General features: G+C 42.5%; 1 protein-coding gene across 2 annotated transcripts in view; it reads right to left on the bottom strand.

The window, feature by feature from the left end:
• The window catches only part of ELO3 (radical SAM domain-containing protein / GCN5-related N-acetyltransferase (GNAT) family protein), a 142,234-nt gene that overhangs the window by 42,123 nt on the left and 82,370 nt on the right, over nt 1-17,741 (bottom strand). The gene's annotated exons all lie outside the window — the stretch shown is intronic.

Below are 17,741 nucleotides of genomic sequence, written 5' to 3'. Positions count from 1 at the left end.
TATCATAAAGTGACTTTATAAAGTTAATTTAATAAAATGAAGGTGAAAAGGTAACCCTAAGTTCATAAAAGAAGGAAAATGAAGAGACTCTCCTCATTCGTGCATTTTGAGTTTTGGAGAGAAGAGCTCTTGGAGAGATTTCTCAAGAAGTTTAGGGTTTTGGAATCATGGCTGCCATAACAGACTTTGGTGTTGAAACTAGACACCCTAGTTGGATTTGAGAGTGAAATCACACAAATTTCACCACTGAGCTTCAATGAAAAACAAGATTTACAACAAATATTAAAGTATTAAAGCTTTAACAGTTGGTTTTATATTCTTACACAGTATTTTCTATTTTTTTATGACAGGCTGAAGATTTTCATAGAAGAATAGAGGACCAGGTACAAATTTGAGCCAATAGAAGGAGTTTGAGTACAGGAAGGTTAATACTCCACCTTCCTGGGGCCCACGATTTGTTTGAAAGGGGCTGCATACTTTATGGTGCAGCCATTCCAAATATTCTCCAAAAAATCATAAGTGTAGAGCCTCACGTGACTGGGCTTGAAGGCACAAAGGCAGCATGATTCTCATTGTGATTTATTAGCTGAGTTGAGTCTTTCTTGAAGGCAAAAGGGAGTCGGGTTACTTCTTTTTGGTAGCTAGACCAATTTCAACTGCTGGGCCATATCTCTATTAGCAAGGACGAGTTCCTCTAGTTTTCTGAGTCGAATCCCTTGACAAGAAGAGGGTTTCTCATTGTACTGTACCCTAGACAAGTTCTGGAAACTGAAGTCGAACTACTGTGTATTGGAGCTATAATCTCTGCCAAACCAGTGTTGAACATGCATATGGGGCTGAAATGAATTTCTGGGCAGAAAAAAAGGGTGTGTATATTATTGTTAAAGGTAGTACTTCCCAGCTTGAAGCCACTACCATTTCAATCTGCTTGCGGGAGTTATTTCTGAGCTTGCACGCAGCCCACTTTCTTGCCTGTACGTGCTATATTGCACCTGGAGTTGCATTGACAAGAGGACTGTGGGAATAACATTCTCAGTGACTCGTAGCAGCTGATTAAATTGTTGGTTTGCTTGTTTATCTACATGTTTCCTGGGCAGCGTACTTCCCCAATAAGCATTGCAGCATTATCGTAAGGGACTGATATTTGTGCATGTACACGTTATTAATACTTGCCTCCACTTCCAGGTTCTATCTCTCAAGTCTGTTCACTGTATATTCAGTTTTATTTTAAATAAGAAGTGTCCCTCATATAGCTATCTTTGAATATTATCAGTTGCATTGAGGTCCTGAAGCTTGTTATTGAAAAACACAATTCATTTGGAGACTGTTAATGCATGGAAGAATAATACAAAGTTAAAACAATGCACAGTGAAACAAACTCATGAAAACATCACCTACAGTAGAAGCATTCAAACTGTTTGAAGAATGATGCCTCTAAAGTTTTAATTGCAAACCTAGAAATTTATTGAAAAAACTAAGATTTTTCCTAAGTGGGAATCTTACAGTGGTATCAGAGCCTTAATCTTGGCTGAGCCGTGGGTTGTTGTTTAAAAATCAGAGCTCAACAGTTTAGTAGTAGCCTGACAGTGGTTACATGACAGAAGAAAATCCCTACACAGGGATAAAATATAGAAGGAAACACACCTACAGAGAACCAACTCCCCTTAGAGAAGAAGATATCCCTGATACTGAGAGTGATGAGACACCAGGAAGGGAAGAGGAGATAGAGGAAACACCAGACATCGGTGAAAGGGAGGAACATGCTTTTAACAGCCTGCTGAAGGCAATAAATGACCTGGCTAATGGCCAAAAATCAATGGTAGACTTGACGAAAGGGATGACCAACACAAGAGCCTCCGCTGGGAAGGAGCCATTGAATGGAGAAGGGTCCAGCAGCGCTGAGGGAAACCTTGCTCGTATCCATTTGCAGAGCCATTCTCACACTACTAGTAAAATGCCCAAACCCAATATGCCTCAGTTTGTACAAGAGACAGCAGAGGACTTAACAAAGCAGGATAATTTGGGGATCCCTTATACAGATTATATGGCAGTACAAAGCACTGGAACGAGATTTCCATGCTGCTATGAATTTTACTGATTTCTGCCACCTTCAGTTGAAGAGTAGGCCTAAACCTTTTCAGAGGGTCCCAAGGCAGAATCAAGAGTTGCAGAAAACATTGGGGAAGGTGACCATCCCCTGTTTTGATGGGTTGTCCAAATGTTCAGCTCGATCATGTGTACAGAAATTGGACACCTATTTTCACCTACATCAGATGACAGAGGAGGAGGCTATCAAGTTGGCCACCTTGCACTTGGATGGTGAGGCCCATGAGTGGTGGTACCATGGGTTGGTGACTATGGGCCATAGCAACATCACCTCATACACAGAGTTCACTCAGAGACTTATTGAGCGGTTTGACAAGAAGGATCTGGAGCTTCATTTTAGAGAGTTGGCACAGCTCAAGCAGACAGGTAGTCTGGAGGCTTATATTGCAGAGTTTCAGAGGCTGGCAGTCATGGTCACGGGCATCTCAGAGGCCAGATTGGTGATACATTTTGTAGAGGGGTTAGCAGAACCTCTACGTGGATGGGTTAAGAGCTTTGAACCGACCACTCTTTGTGTGGCTATCAACAAAACTAGGGACTTACAGGATGCTGCTTCCAAGAATAAATTCACTCCTAAACCTTTCCCTCAGAAGGGTAAAGAAGTCAAGCCCTTTCAAAAGGAGTGGACCGAGAAACCAAAGATGGATGAGGAGACCTGGAAAGAGCTAAGGAAGAAAAAACTTTGTTTCAGCTGTCAAGAGGCATGGGCAATGAAGCACATGTGTTCTGGCAAGGACAAAGCAGGCAAGGCCCACTATATTGACGTATATTCGGAGAGTGACGGTGATGATGGGGATGAGGAGCCAGTACAAGGACAGGTACAGGGATAGGTACAAGGACAGATGCACCAGACAGCTGGGGGCAAGTCTTCACATGTTGAGGGCAAAGCTCCTACTATTCCCTCTATGTCAGGATTCCCTAGATATCACACCTTCAGAGTCAAAGGGGTTATAGGAGGGCACAAGGTGATAGTACTGATTGACAGTGGGGCTTCCCACAATTTTATAGATGCAGAGATGGTGGAACGAAGAGGTATCCCTACTCAGGAGTTCAACGGATTTGCAGCTGTCATTCCCGGGAAACATCAAAAGGTTTGTAACAGATACATCCCCAAATTACCGCTCACCATGGGTAACTATACAGTGACAGAGGATTTCTTTGTGGTGGATGTATCAGAAACTAATGTGTTGTTGGGTTGTCAGTGGCTTTACTACATCAGGAAGTACACCACGGACCAGCAGAACATGGAAATGGAGTTCAATGACACTGTTGATGGCAGGAGCATAGTTTTGAAGGCCACTCATCAGTACCTGCCAAAGCTAGTTTCGTCCAACAATATGGAGGCAGTTTTGAGGCGAGGTGATATTGAGTGGGCAGTAGAGTGCCTTATTACAGATAATAGGCCACCAGAGTAGCCAAGACAGCACTCAAATGACATTCAGGTATTACTTTGTAAACATCATAAAGTTGTTGCTGGCATTCCTCCAGGCAGGCCACCAGACATAGGTTTTGAACATATCATGGAACTTGAGGAGGGTGTGTAGGAAGTAATAATCACTCTCTACCGACATCCCAAGGTCTATAAAGATGAGATAAAGAAGGACATCAAAGAGTTGTTGAGGTTGGGCCATATTCAACCAAGCTCTAGTCCATTCACTTCTTCGATAGTAATGGCTAAGAAGAAGAACGGCACCTTGCGGATGTGTATTTACTACCAGGCTCTCAACAAGAAGACAATCAAGAACCAATATCCTATTCCCAAGATCGATGAGCTAATAGATGAGTTGAAAGGGGCGAAATATTTTTTGAACATTGATCATCGTTCTGGCTATCATCAGATCCAGGTTCGAGAGCAAGATATCCCGAAGACAGCTTTCTGGTGCCACTATGGGCACTACGAGTTTTTGGTTATGCCATTTGGGCTAACCAACACTCCCGCGACTTTCCAATCCTGTATGAACCATGTGTTCAATAAGTAGTTGTGGAAGTATTTGTTGGTCTTCTTCGATGACATATTGGTCTACAACAAGACATGGGAAGACCACCTAAGGCACTTGGACGAGGTGTTGGGAATTCTAGAGGTGAAGGAATTATATGCATAGGAGTCCAAGTGTAAATTTCGCATGAAAAAGATGCTCTATCTTGGGCATGTGATTGGTCATGATGGGGTACAAGTGCATCTGGAGAAAATCCAGGCAAATAATGAGTGGCCCACCCCAAAGAATTGTTGAAATCTGATGACTAAAAAAAAAAGTTTCCTGCAATCCCACCCCGGTTTTAATTTCACCTTATCACTCCCATTCAGTGAAATGCCCTTTCCCATAAACATACATTCAACATATAGAATTCTGGAAATGAAATTTTCAGATTAAAACACATGGGACTGTCAACACATGCTGATTTTTGGTCAACTTAGACCTAGGCAAAACCCCCTCAATCTTCTCTAGGAAAAACCTGTTAGAGAGCTCTTCAAATTTATTTATCTTTCAAGTTCAAGAAAAATGCATTTGCACACAAAACAAAACAGAAAAATACAACTTATCTCTTCAACCCAAAAATCCTTGAAAACCGTGCCCACTTTGCCTCGAGTTTTGTGCCCACTCGAAGCTGAAAATATGTGTTGTACGGACTCTGTATGGATTGTACAGATTTTTTTCAAAAACTTCTCTCGAACGGCATGCAACTCACAACATTCAATGTTGTTCATACAGTACCTTCTACTATCTTCTATGCCTTGATTTCCACGCCCAGCTTTGCCCAGAAATCACTCATTCAGCTTGTTGCAACAAATTTCTCCTTCAAAACTTTTCTCCAGCTCTTAGCCTCCTTTCTCCAATCTGCTCATGAAGAATGAATGTAGTCTCTTTTTTCTTTCCCCCCTTTTGTTTCCCTAAATGACTTTTGGGCAACCCTAAGATCTAATGGCTCAGATTCATATACTCAGCCTCAGAAGAGCTTAAAGCAACTTACTTTTGCTTTCCACTGAACCACGACACAACTGCTGAACCCAATTCGAAGCAACACCCTGAAGTGCCTTTCCTGTCAGAAGCACAGCCTGCCCAATCTGAATCTGTGTAACCTACCAACCTCACTCCCTCTCCCCACCTATAGTCCAAAGTTCCAAACCATAATCAACAATCCCCTGCACATAGCAAAGAATGTGCTTTGCAACTACCCAATGCACCTTCCTGGGCTCAACCATGAACTGGCTAAGTGTGTTCACTGCAAAGCATATATCTGGCCTAGTGTTGACCAGATACATCAAGGACCCAATAAGTTGCCTATACAATGTGGGATCCACCAAACTAGAATCTGAAGCATGAAGCTTCTTCCAGTTGGTGATCATAGGTGTAGACATGGGTCTACAGTCTGCCATGTGAAATCTGCTCAACACATCCACAGCATATTGCCCCTGCCCCAGAAAGATATGCCCCTCCTCCTGCCACACCTCAAGCCCCAAAAAGTAATGCATCAGCCCAATGTCCTTCATCTCGAACTCCATAGCAAGATCCTCCTTGCAACCACTAATCAATCTCTCTGCGCCAGTAATGAACAAGTCATCAACATACAACACAAGAATGAGCAGATCATCCCCTACAACAATGTAGTATAGGTTCAGATCTGCATCACTCTTCGTGAAACCCATCTGCTACAAGTAAGTGTCAATCCTCGAATACCAAGCTCTCGCTTGCTTAAGTCCGTAGAGTGCTCGCCTCAACCAACATACATGGGTCTCCCGCCCAAGTACATCAAAGCCCTGTGGCTGCTCAACATACACCTCCTCTATAACTCTGTTCAGAAATGCGGTCTTCACATCCATCTGATGGATCTGCCAACCCATTTTTGTAGCAATAGAAAAAAGTGACAGGATAGAAGTGTATCGAGCTACAAGAGCGAAGGTCTCATCATAGTCAACTCCCTCTATCTGTGAGAACCCTCTAGCCACAAACCTCGCCTTGAACTTCTTAATGTTGCCATCCACAACACGCTAGATCTTGTAGAGACACCTGGAAGTCACAACTGACTTGCCCTCAGGCCTAGGCACCACTTCCCAAACATTGTTCTTAATGATAGAGGCATACTCCTCCACCATAGCCTCTCTCCATACCTCCTGGCTGGCAACCTCCTCATAGCTAGTAAGCTCAGAATCAACAATGTTGGTAGCCTTGGCTACATAACTGCAAAACTACTCAGATGGCACACTCTCCCTGTTCACCCTCTTCGGAGGACCAACAGACTCTGCTTCCTTCAAGGTGTTTTGAAGCCACTTGGGCCTCCTCTTCCCTGAAGAAGCTTCCCCATAAGGAACCTCATCCTCTGCCCCCTAGTCTGGTGAACCTGAAGGTCTGCCAACTGACCCTGGTGTGCCTATACCAACACCTGTCCTTGAAGAACCTGTACTGGCACTTATGCCTGTGTCAACTAAAGTGCCATGTGAACTATGTACCAGTGGACACCTTAAAGAAGTGCTCGGTGAACTCGCCACTGGTGCCCCAGATGTCACTGACACTGAAGTACCTCCTGTACTAGTCAATCCAGAACCCTAAGGTCCTGCTCCCTGTACCTGACCTCCCTGCTGAGGAGAAGTCTGTGACTCTCTCATATCATACTCTCGTGATCTTTGATAGGCCCTCTCCTCCTCGAACTTCACATCCCTCCTAATCACCACTCTCCGTTTAAAAGGAATGAAGATCCGATAAGCCTTCAAAGTCTCGCTGTAACCCATAAAGATACCCTTCTTTGCCATGGGTTCCAGCTTTGTCCTCTGCTCCTTGGGGATATAAGAATATGTGAGACATCCAAAGATACGAAGATGTGCCACATGTGGCTTCTCTCCAGTGAAAGCCTCCTCCAGAGTCATATTCCCCAATACTCTGTGAGGGCTCCTGTTCTAAAGATAAACAGCAGTATTGCAGGCCTCAGCCCACAAAAACAAAGGCAACCCTCGATCATGAATCATCGCTCTAGCAGCCCCAACAATAGCTTTGTTCTTCCTTTCAAACACCCCATTCTGGTGGGGGTTGTAACGAACTGTGAACTGTCTCTTAATGCCCTCCTGTGCACAAAAGTCAGAAAACCCACCATCGATGTACTCACCACCATTGTCTGACCTCAAAGCCCGAATCTTCTTACCTGTCTGCTTTTCCACAAGAGCTTTGAAATCTTTAAAGCGATTGAAGACCTCACCCTTGGTCTTCAGGAAATATATCAAAGTCCTCCTAGAGTAGTCATCAATAAATATAACAAAATACTCATAACCACCCAAAGACACATGAGACATACGACCACTAACATCAATATGAAACAAGTCTAGTATACCTGTAGCTCTGTTGTCACTCGCGGGGAATGGGAACTTGGTGTACTTGTCCAAAGCACACCCTCTGTAGACCTCATAATGCTCGACACTGAAATCAAGAACTCCAGTAGTGATCTCCCTCACTACTCTCAAAGCTCCATGATGCATATGCGCCATCTTCCAGTGCCATAACTCGCACAAGTCTCTACTGTTGATGGTACTAGTGTGAGTGCTACCAGATGTGCTACCCACCAATGCTCCTACTGATTGAAAATTGAACCTGTATAGTTTCCCAAAGCAGACTCCAATCACTTTGGCTGAAGTGATGGAAGCTCCCCTGGGATGCATCAATACTTGCCCTCCTGAGAAAGTGACATCAAACCCCTTCTCCTCCATAGCAGACACTGAAATCGAGTTCTTCTTCATCCCCGGAACATACAAAACATCCATGACCTTCAAAGGAGACAAAGACTCCCTCTCAAAGGTCACAGTCCCCACACCAACAACGCTCACAGTGCGGTCATCTCCTAGTAAAATCTCAATATCAAGTGCCCTCTCTGCAAGCCCTAAAAAGAACTCCCATGCACCTATCATATGGCGGGAAGCCCCGTTGTCTATGTACCACACATCGGATGATGTACTCCTACTAAATGTGGAAGTAATAAATGCAAAGTCCTGGTCAAACTGCTCCACCTCTGCTGAAGCTGCAGTTCCCTTCTTCCCCTTGTTCTTCCTCTCAGGACACGTAGCAGCATAGTGTCCCATCTTCTGACATGCCCAACATTTGACTTTGGATATATCTATATCTTTCGTCTTCTTCTTCTCCTTTCCCTTAGCCCCATCTGATGAGGCCCCTTTCTTGGCCTTCCCTTTATTCTTCCCCCTAGCTATCAAGGCTACATCCTCCTCATCTGCTATCTTCACCCCACCACTGTCAACCTTTTGTATCTCATGCTGCACACAATCATCCCAGAATCTGTCACAATTGGGATGATTCTCCCTATAGGTAACAACATCTCCAAAGACCTCCCAAGACTTAGGAAGTCCCACTACAACTACCCTGACTAACTCTGTGGATGCAACTGCCTCACCAATAGCAATCAAATCATCACTAACCAGTTTAACCCTACCACGTTGAAATTTGATGACTAAAAAAAAGTTTCCTGCAATCCCAACTCGGCTTTAATTTCACCTTATCACTCTCATTCAATTAAATGCCCTTTCCCATAAACATACATTCAACATATAGAATTCTGGAAATGAAATTTTCAGATTAAAACACATGGGACTGTCAACACGCGCTGAAAATAAATATGGACATAACCAAACTAGCAACACACATAAAAATACACAGGTTTTTGTTTAACTTTGACCTAGGCAAAACCCCTTCAATCTTCTCCTGGCAAACCCTGTTAGAGAGCTCTTCAAATTTATTTAACTTTCAAGTTCAAGGAAAATACATTTGCAGACAAAACAAAATACAACTTATCTCTTCAGCCCAAAACTCCTTGAAAATTGTGCCCACTTTGCCCCGATTTTCGTGCCCACGTGAAGCTGAAAATATGTACTTTACGGATACCACTGTATGGACTATACTGTACAAACTCCGTATGGACTATACAGATTTCCATGCCACTGTACGAACTCTACAGATTTTTTTTCAAAAACTTCTCTCGAGTGGCGTGCAGAGCACTGCATTCAATGATGTTTGTATTTTACCTTCTGATGTCTTCTATGCCTTGATTTCCATGCCCAGCTTTGCCCATAAATCACTCCTTTAGCTTGTTGCAACAAATTTCTCCTTCAGAACTTTTTTCCAGGTCTCAACCTCCTTTCTCCAATCTGCTCATTTAGAATGAATGCAGTCTCTATTTTCTTTTCCCCCTTTTATTTCCCTAAATAACTTTTGGGTAACCCTAAGATCTAATGGCTCGGATTCATTTAGATCAAGGGATGAGAATAAATGTGCATTTAATTCTCATTTTCTAATTTTTTAACTCACCCATTAAATAAAGTACCCACATTGTACTTTATGTCTAAAGTCACCAAAGTTGCACGAAACGGGGAAACGGGTACAAGTTTCCGAAACGGGAAGCAATACGAAACGCGACCTCCTACATAGTCGAATGACCTTAGTGCTCTTGATTAAATACAAGTTTCATACCCTAGTACCCTACGTTCTCTTGATTATTGGGAATCTCCCCTGCATAGAGGACTTGGTTCTCTCGATTAAATACAAGTTCCATACCCTAGTACATGATAAAATCCAATGGAAACATTGCAATCCCCCCAATCCTGAAATCCTGAAAAACAGATAAGTCTGCTGGATTTTGAGTGAGATCTAAAATTCTACTTTCTCCATATGAAATCCAATGAGGGCGAAACCACTCTCAAACATCCCGAGGCATTTCATGGTAATGTTAAAAATTTAAGTAAAAGGATGAAAATGAAAAATAAAGGAGAATATCACTTTTACTTTAAGAATTTAACATTACCATGAACTGCATATCAACACTAGGGCAAAAGTTCACTTTTATAACTTTAGACAGGCATCTGGAAGCAACTAGAAGTCACTAGGCTAACGTAAGAATAGATTAGAAAACAAATAAAAAAAAAATTAAAAAAAACACAAGTAAATGCTGAAACGTGGGTCGTACAGCCCTGAAACGCGTTTCAGGTCGTACTGGCCATGTTTCAGTTTCGTGAAACATGGCAATACGGCCTGAAACGCGTTTCAGGGCCATACCAAACGCGTTTCAGCGTTTCGTACTCGTTTCCGTACGGAAATGCCCTCCTACCCCACTTTTCCTGCAACATAGAAAGTCACTTTTCACTTTATAATTTAACATTGACTTTACCACTTATAAAGTCACTCACTTTATAAATTCACACTTAGGAAAAGAATTATGTTGGACACTTTTCCCTAGGTAGAGACTAACCCATGGGAAACCACTTGTCCAAGGTACATTAAAAATCAACAAGAATGTCACAGAACTGAAGAGCTTCCTTGGTCTTTGCACTTACTACAAGAAATATGTTACGGACTTTTCGCAGTTAACAACTCCTCTTACAGACCTCACTAAGAAGGGAGCATTCAGCTGGTCAGAGAAAGCACATGAAACATTCGAGAGGATGAAGGAGATGATGAGCACATGCCCTGTGCTTTCTTTGCTAGATTTCACCCAACCATTTGTGCTACAATGTGATGCTTCAGGGACAGGAATAGGAGCAATTCTTATGCAGAATTAACACCCCATAACGTTCAAAAGTCGCAAGCTCAGAGATTATGAGCTGCACTATTCGATCTATGATAAGGAGATGTTGGCCATAATGTATGCATTGGCCAAAGTCAAGCAGTATCTGGTGGAAATCAGATATAAGGTAAAAACATACCCTAATAGCCTAAAGTTCATCATGGAGGAGAAGGAACTGAGTGAGAGGCAACAAAAGTGGATCAGCAAGTTGCAGGCCTATGACTTCAAGATAGAGCACATCAAAGGTAAGAACAACATAGTGGTCAAGGCTCTATCGAGAATGCCACCCACCTTCTCACTCATAGAGATGACTGAAGATTGGAAGTCGTCGTTGTTGGTGGAGTATTCAAAGAATAAATTTGCTTGTGAGATTCTGGAAGGGTTGATCCGTGATGACAGGTATCGGGTTATGAATGACATGATTTACTATAAGGACTGGATCTATCTAATGTCAGAATCAAAACTCAAAGAGAAAATTATGCAGGCAGTGCACAACTCACCCTTAGTAGGACATCTGGGATGTATTAAGACCTATAGGAAGATTACGGAGATGTTCACCTAGAAAGGCCTCAAGATGGATGTGTTAACGTTCATGAAGGAGTGCAACACTTGCAAGCAGAATAAGGCAGAGCACACACATCCCACAGGTTTACTACAGCCACTCCCCATCGTGGAGCAGAAGTGGTAGAGCGTTTCCATGGACTTTATCACTGGCTTACCTCCAACCCAGGGCAAATATTGCATATATGTAGTGGTAGATTGACTCATAAAGTTTGCTCACTTCTTTGCCATATCATCGAAGTATTTAGCATCACAGGTGGCCGAGTTGTTTTTCAAAGAGATCTTTAGATTACATGGGTTATCGAAGACCATTGTCAGTGATAGAGATAACAGATTCATGGGCGGCTTCAAGCAAGATCTTTTCAGACTTGTGGGGACAGAGGTAACTCCGAGCACCAGCTACCACCCACAGATTGGATGGGCAGGACAAAGATAGTCAATAAGTGGTAGGAAGGCTATCTCCGAAATTATGTAACCGACCAACAAAAGGCATGGGTAAAGTCGTTACATCTGAGAGAGCACTGCTACAATACCACTCTCCACATGTCCATTGGCATGACTCCCTTCAGAGCATTATATGGGTATGACGCCCCAACATTTGCAGACAGGATATCTGGGGATAGTCGGGCACCTCTGGCTAGGGACTGGATTCAAGAGAGCCAGGACATTTTGAAATTCCTCAAGGACAACTTAGACATGCCCCAAAATCAATAGAAATTGTATGCAAATAGGCACAGGGTGGAGCATAACTTTGAAGTGGGAGACATGGTATACCTCCGTCTTCAGCCACATAGGCAATCATCATTAAAAACAAAGGGAGCAGAAAAGCTGAAACCCAGGTTCTACGGGCCATTCAAGATCTTGAGACGAGTTGGGGAAGTGGCCTACAAACTTGAGCTTCCTAAAGGATGTAAAATTCATAACGTCTTTCATGTTTCGTGCCTTTAAAAGGCCCTGGGGAAAAATGGTGTTACTTCCACAAAACTTCCACCATTAGACGAAGAAGGAGAACTAATCTTGGTTTTGAAAAAGATACTAGAAACAATGGAGAGGAAGTTGCGAAACAAGATGACAAAGGAGTACTTGGTAAAGTGGAAAGATCTACTAGTGGAAGATGCAACTTGGGAGGTTGAACAAGTGTTCAAACATATTGATTTGAAATTGCTTGAAAGTTGAGGGCAAGCAATTTTGGGCAGGGAGGATTGTAATGTCCCTGGACACTTAAGAGACTTATTACGGATTCTGCTAGCCTAATGTGGGTCCCATAGGCGAAAGTGGGGAAATATTTAATAAAGGGGACTTAAATTGCCTAAGGAAAACATAATAAGGTCTAAAAAGGAGAAAGGGCAATATTCCCTAGGCAAGTGAAAAAGTCACTCTAACTTTATAAAGAGAAATATCATAAAGTGACTTTATAAAGTTAATTTAATAAAAGGAAGGTGAAAAGGTGACCCTAAGTTCATAAAAGAAGGAAAAATTGGAGACTCTCCTCATTCGTCCATTTTGAGTTTTAGAGAGAAGAGCTCTTCGAGAGATTTCTCAAGGAGAAGCTTAAGGTTTTGGAATCCTAGCTGCCATAGCATACTTCAGTGTTGAAACTAGACACCATAGTTGGATTTGAGAGTGAAATCACATAGATTTCACCACTCAACTTCAATGGAGAACGAGATTTACAATAAATATTGAGGTATTCAAGCTTTATCAGTTGGTTTTACATCATTACACAATATTTTCTATTTTTTATGATAGGCTGAAGATTTTCATGGAGAAATGGAGGACTAGGTACAAATTTGAGCCAATAGGAGTTTGAGTACAGGAAGGTTAATACTCCAACTTTCTGGGGCCCACAATTTGTTTGAAAGGGGTTGCATAATTTATGGTGGGGCCAGTCCAAATATTCCCAAAAAAAGTTAAGCGTAGAGCCTCACGTGACTGGGTTTAAGGCACAAAGGATCCACGATTCCCATTGTGATTATTTAGATGGGTAAAGTCTTTCTTGAAGGCAAAAGTGAATCGGGTTACTTCTTTTTGGTAGTTGGACCAATTTCCAACTGTTGCGCCATATCTCTATTAGAGAGGACGAGTTCCTCTAGTTTTCTGAGTCGAATCCCTTGAAAAGAAGAGGGTTTCTCATTGTATTGTCCCCTAGACGAGTTCTGGAATTAACTTAAGTCGAACTATTGTGTATTGGAGATATAATCTCTATTGAACCAGTGTTGAACGTGGGTATGTGTATGAAATGAATTTCTAGGCAGCAAAAAGGGTGTGTATATTATTGCTAAAGGTAGTACTTCCTAGCTTGAAGACACTACCATTTCAATCTGCTTGCGGGAGTTATTTTTGAGCTTGCACGCAGCCCATTTTCTTGCTTGTGCGTGTTATATTGCACTTGGAGCTGCATTGACAAGAGGATTGTGGAAGTACCATTCTTAGTGGTGCTTATTGGGGAAGTACCATTCTTGTTGGTCTGCTTGTTTATCTACATGTTTCCTGGGCAACGTACTTCCCCAATAAGCGTTGGAGCACTATCCTAAGGCACTGATATTTGAGCATGTACACATTTTAATAGTTGCCTCCACTTCCAGGTTCTATCTCTCAAGTATGTTCATTGTATATTCAGTTTTATTTTAAATAAGAAGTGTCCCTCTTATAGTTGTCTTTGACTATTATAAGTTGCATTGAGGTCCTTGTTACCACTCAAACTAGCAGGGGTCCTAGGAGGGGATCCTATAGAGCAACTACTAGATCAAGGGCAACAATGGAGTGATAGCCCACTATCATCTTAGCTAAAGCTCCATGCTCTTTACGAACTTTCACCGATGGGAGGAGACCCAATATAAAGGGGAATCACTAGAAGAATAGAACAATGAGAGGGATAGGAGTGATTCCTAAGGCCTATTCACAAGAGAGACTCAATTATATGGCTTTCTTGCTCGGGAAGCAAGGTGATATGCTCTCTAAGAAGAGCAAAGAGGATTCTCGCAGCTAGGGTTTGGGAATAGATCTTGCAAAGATGATTCCTAGGCCTATAAATCCTTATGGAGAATTGGTCTTTGTGAGATTGGTGTCAATAGGTTGTGGGACCGCACGGTACCAAGCAAACCCAAAATTAGTTCAAGGGTATGGAGTTGATCACCCAATGAGGAGCTTGACCTAATTAGGGAGGAGAAGAGGATCGAAGGACAAATTTTCTTTGAGATTTGAATTCAATGATCCTAATGAGGACACTAGCCAAGGGAAAGATAAGGCAAGAAATAGTCCTTGAGCTAAGGCTTGATATATCTCGAGATCCCACAGTCGGATTTGCTTCAAATTTGGAGGGCCTCTAGAGCAAACCTCAGCGCAGTTGTGGACCAAAAGTCTAAAAGTTTGGATGGCTAGACTGTGAGATACTTGATGCCCTAGGTGACCTTTGTAGGCTAGGACTAGCAAGAAAGGGAGGTGAAAAGAATAATCGTTGAAAATGATCACCAACGAAGGATCAATGCCTAGTACTTTGGGAGAGATGGAGTCACGGAGAGTTTATGGTTTGTAAGAATTCACCCAATCAAGGAGGCTTTCAACAACTTTGCATGGCATTTAGAGCATGAGAATAGTTGTTACAAGGACTTTATACTTCGGTTTGCAATAAATGATGACTTATCGAGATGTATTTAACATAAATTATCTCTATGAACATTCACCCATTCATACATGGCCCATGACATTATGCAACACGCCATAAAGAACAAAAATTCCCACAATTTCATATAGAGCAGTAGTAAATTTCAGACTTGTATAGCGAAAATCCTAACAACATTCATGTAACAAAAGTAAATGACAAGAATAAACATTAAAATATATCCAATCATCAAAATATGCCAATAATGAAGCTCCAAGACAAAAGAGAGATATCCAAACATCAAAATTCATCCATAACATCCAAACTCGTCCTCCAAAAGGGATAGCGAAAATTTCACAAGAGAAAATAACCCAATCCAAGTGATGATGAATGAGAGAGAATGTCTCTCTTCTATATCTAAGGGATTTGAATGGCCTAATTTGGACTAATAATGCCCCTAAAATAAAATAATGTGCATAATAAAAATAATTTTGGTGACAAGCCCACCAAAATAGCACAATAACATAAGAATAACCCTCTCAAGAGGGCAAAATGATAAATATATTGGGTAGTTGGGCATTTGAGGCGGCCTAATGAAGTCCAAGGAGTTGCATGATGTAGAACTGGACTCCAAACATAATGGACAAGGGGTTGGCCCCTTATTTTCCAAGCAAGAACCTGCGGTGCTCCCAAGTGGGCGTGGGGGTACAAGGACATCCTCATGGGTCTCCAAGTGGATCGAAAATGCCTGTAGACCATATGTAAGGGCTAGCATGATGACATAAGCCCTCCCTCTGCAGCGGAAGACATTCTCTAGATCCCGGAACATCTGCCAAGTGTATGGTGCATGTGTGGAGCCCGTGGGTCATGGTGGACCAAGTGCATCATCCTCATCCAAAAAGGTGAAACACAAGCAATCAATGATAGGTGTTGGGGATCCATAAAGTAATATTTGCTATGGTGGAGGCCCATGGCTCTCAACGCTCACCCTACAAGTGCCAATGTGGCCCTCTGGGGCGCTAGGACCCCCGTATAGGGAGACCAAAACCCCAAACGAAAACCCATGTGCAATCCTACACACGATCCAATGCGTCCCCTTGCCCTCCAATATAACAAGTCACTAGAATAATCAAGTAATAAAGCTTACAAGTCATGCGACTAATGGGGCACTTCATGGTGGCATGCATTTCCATAGTGGGCTTTGGCATGTACAAGTGTCTCTGAGCTCAATTGGGGGTTAACCAAGGACCCTATTAGGTGGTTTCAATCTCTAAAAAGGGTGACATATCCATGGTACATCTTTTAAGTGGTAGGTGGCAAATGATATAATAATGGAATGGAGTGGAGATCAAGGGAATCATCCAGACCACATGTCAAGGTTCATGGTTAGCTATAATAAGGGAAGCCCATACCTGGGTATGTGAGTGGAGGAGGGAGAAAATCGAAGTACATCAATTACCCCGACCTTTGTTTTTCCACCCTTCTTTATATGCCTTTTACCTTTGATTGAATTTTTTTCATTACTGCTCGGGGCTCCAAGGGATGACAGCATGATGTGCAGTATATAGCAATGGATACCCCCTTACGGCAAGGAGGTTCATCGCCCACCAGGGATTGGGAAAATCATGGGTTCCTTAATGATGGAGGGGGCTCATATAGGGCCCATAGGAACCAGGGTGATGGCCATGGATAAGGTGTAGAGCTCATGTTTGGCTTTTGCCCACGTGCTAAATTTGTATGTCCCGGCCATCTTTTGCATTTTGTGGTAAGTTTCCTGTTGAGTGGCCAAATTATGTTTTTTCTTTTCTTTTTAGCTACATCAACCTCTGGGGCATCGTTCCAGGCCCGACCCAAGGAGTGGGCAAGTGGAGGGGGAGGCTAACCCTATGTGGACCCAGATGGGAAAAGAGATGAATAGGGCTAAAATGAGTGGAAGGGGTTGATGTATGTGGTGTCGGGAAGCGGGACCACACAACCAAAGTCGGGACTTCCCAAGTAGTGCCAGCCCTAAAGCTAATGGCCAGTAAAGGAGATCCCACGGGACTAGGATACAAGGGTAACCAAGAAATCGGGGAATGGAGACAAGAATACAGACCTAACCCACTCTTCCGTTGAATCCCCCCACCAATCCATGCCCAAAATTGCCCATGACAAGTAAGGAAAATTACTCACGTACACCAATGAAAGCTTGACCTTCGGGGTCGGGAGGCCCACCTTCAAACATACAATCATAACAAGTGGGCAAGGGAACACATGGCAGGCTCAGGAGGCAGAGATAATGGCACATCAAGCTATCTAATGGCTGCAAGGGGCTACCTACTGAGGACCATCTATGAGAAAATATTTCTCCTATACATACTACCCATAGGTGGCGCCTGTACGTGCTATATTGCACCTGGAGCTGCATTGACAAGAGGACTGTGGGAGTACCACTCTCAGTGGCTCGTAGCAGCTGATTAAGTTGCTGGTCTGCTTGCTTATCTACATGTTTCATGGGCAGCGTACTTCCCCAATAAGCACTGGAGCATTATCCCAAGGGACTCATATTTGCGCATGTACACATTATTAATAGTTGCCTCCACTTCCAGGTTCTATCTCTCAAGTCTGTTCACTGTATATTCAGTTTTATTTTAAATAAGAAGTGTCCCTCTTATAGCTGTCTTTGACTATTATTAGTTGCATTGAGGTCCTGAAGCTTGTTATCGAGAAACATAATTTATTTGGAGACTGTTAATGCATGGAGGAATAATAAAAAGTTAAAACAATGCAGTGAAACAAACTCATGAAAACATCACCTACAGTAGAAGCATTCAAACTGTTTGAAGAAAGCTGCCTCTGAAGTTTTAATTGCAAACCTAGAAATTTATTGAGAAAACTGAGATTTTTCATAAGTGGGAATCTTACACATTACAATCATTGTTCC

The sequence above is a fragment of the Pinus tabuliformis genome, chromosome 3_2 (assembly GCF_031772625.1).
Source record: "Pinus tabuliformis cultivar Carrire ecotype Pingquan chromosome 3_2, CPIR1, whole genome shotgun sequence".
Taxonomy (NCBI): domain Eukaryota; kingdom Viridiplantae; phylum Streptophyta; class Pinopsida; order Pinales; family Pinaceae; genus Pinus; species Pinus tabuliformis.
Note: the sequence above shows the minus strand (reverse complement) of the source record. Positions and strands in the feature narration are given on the sequence as shown.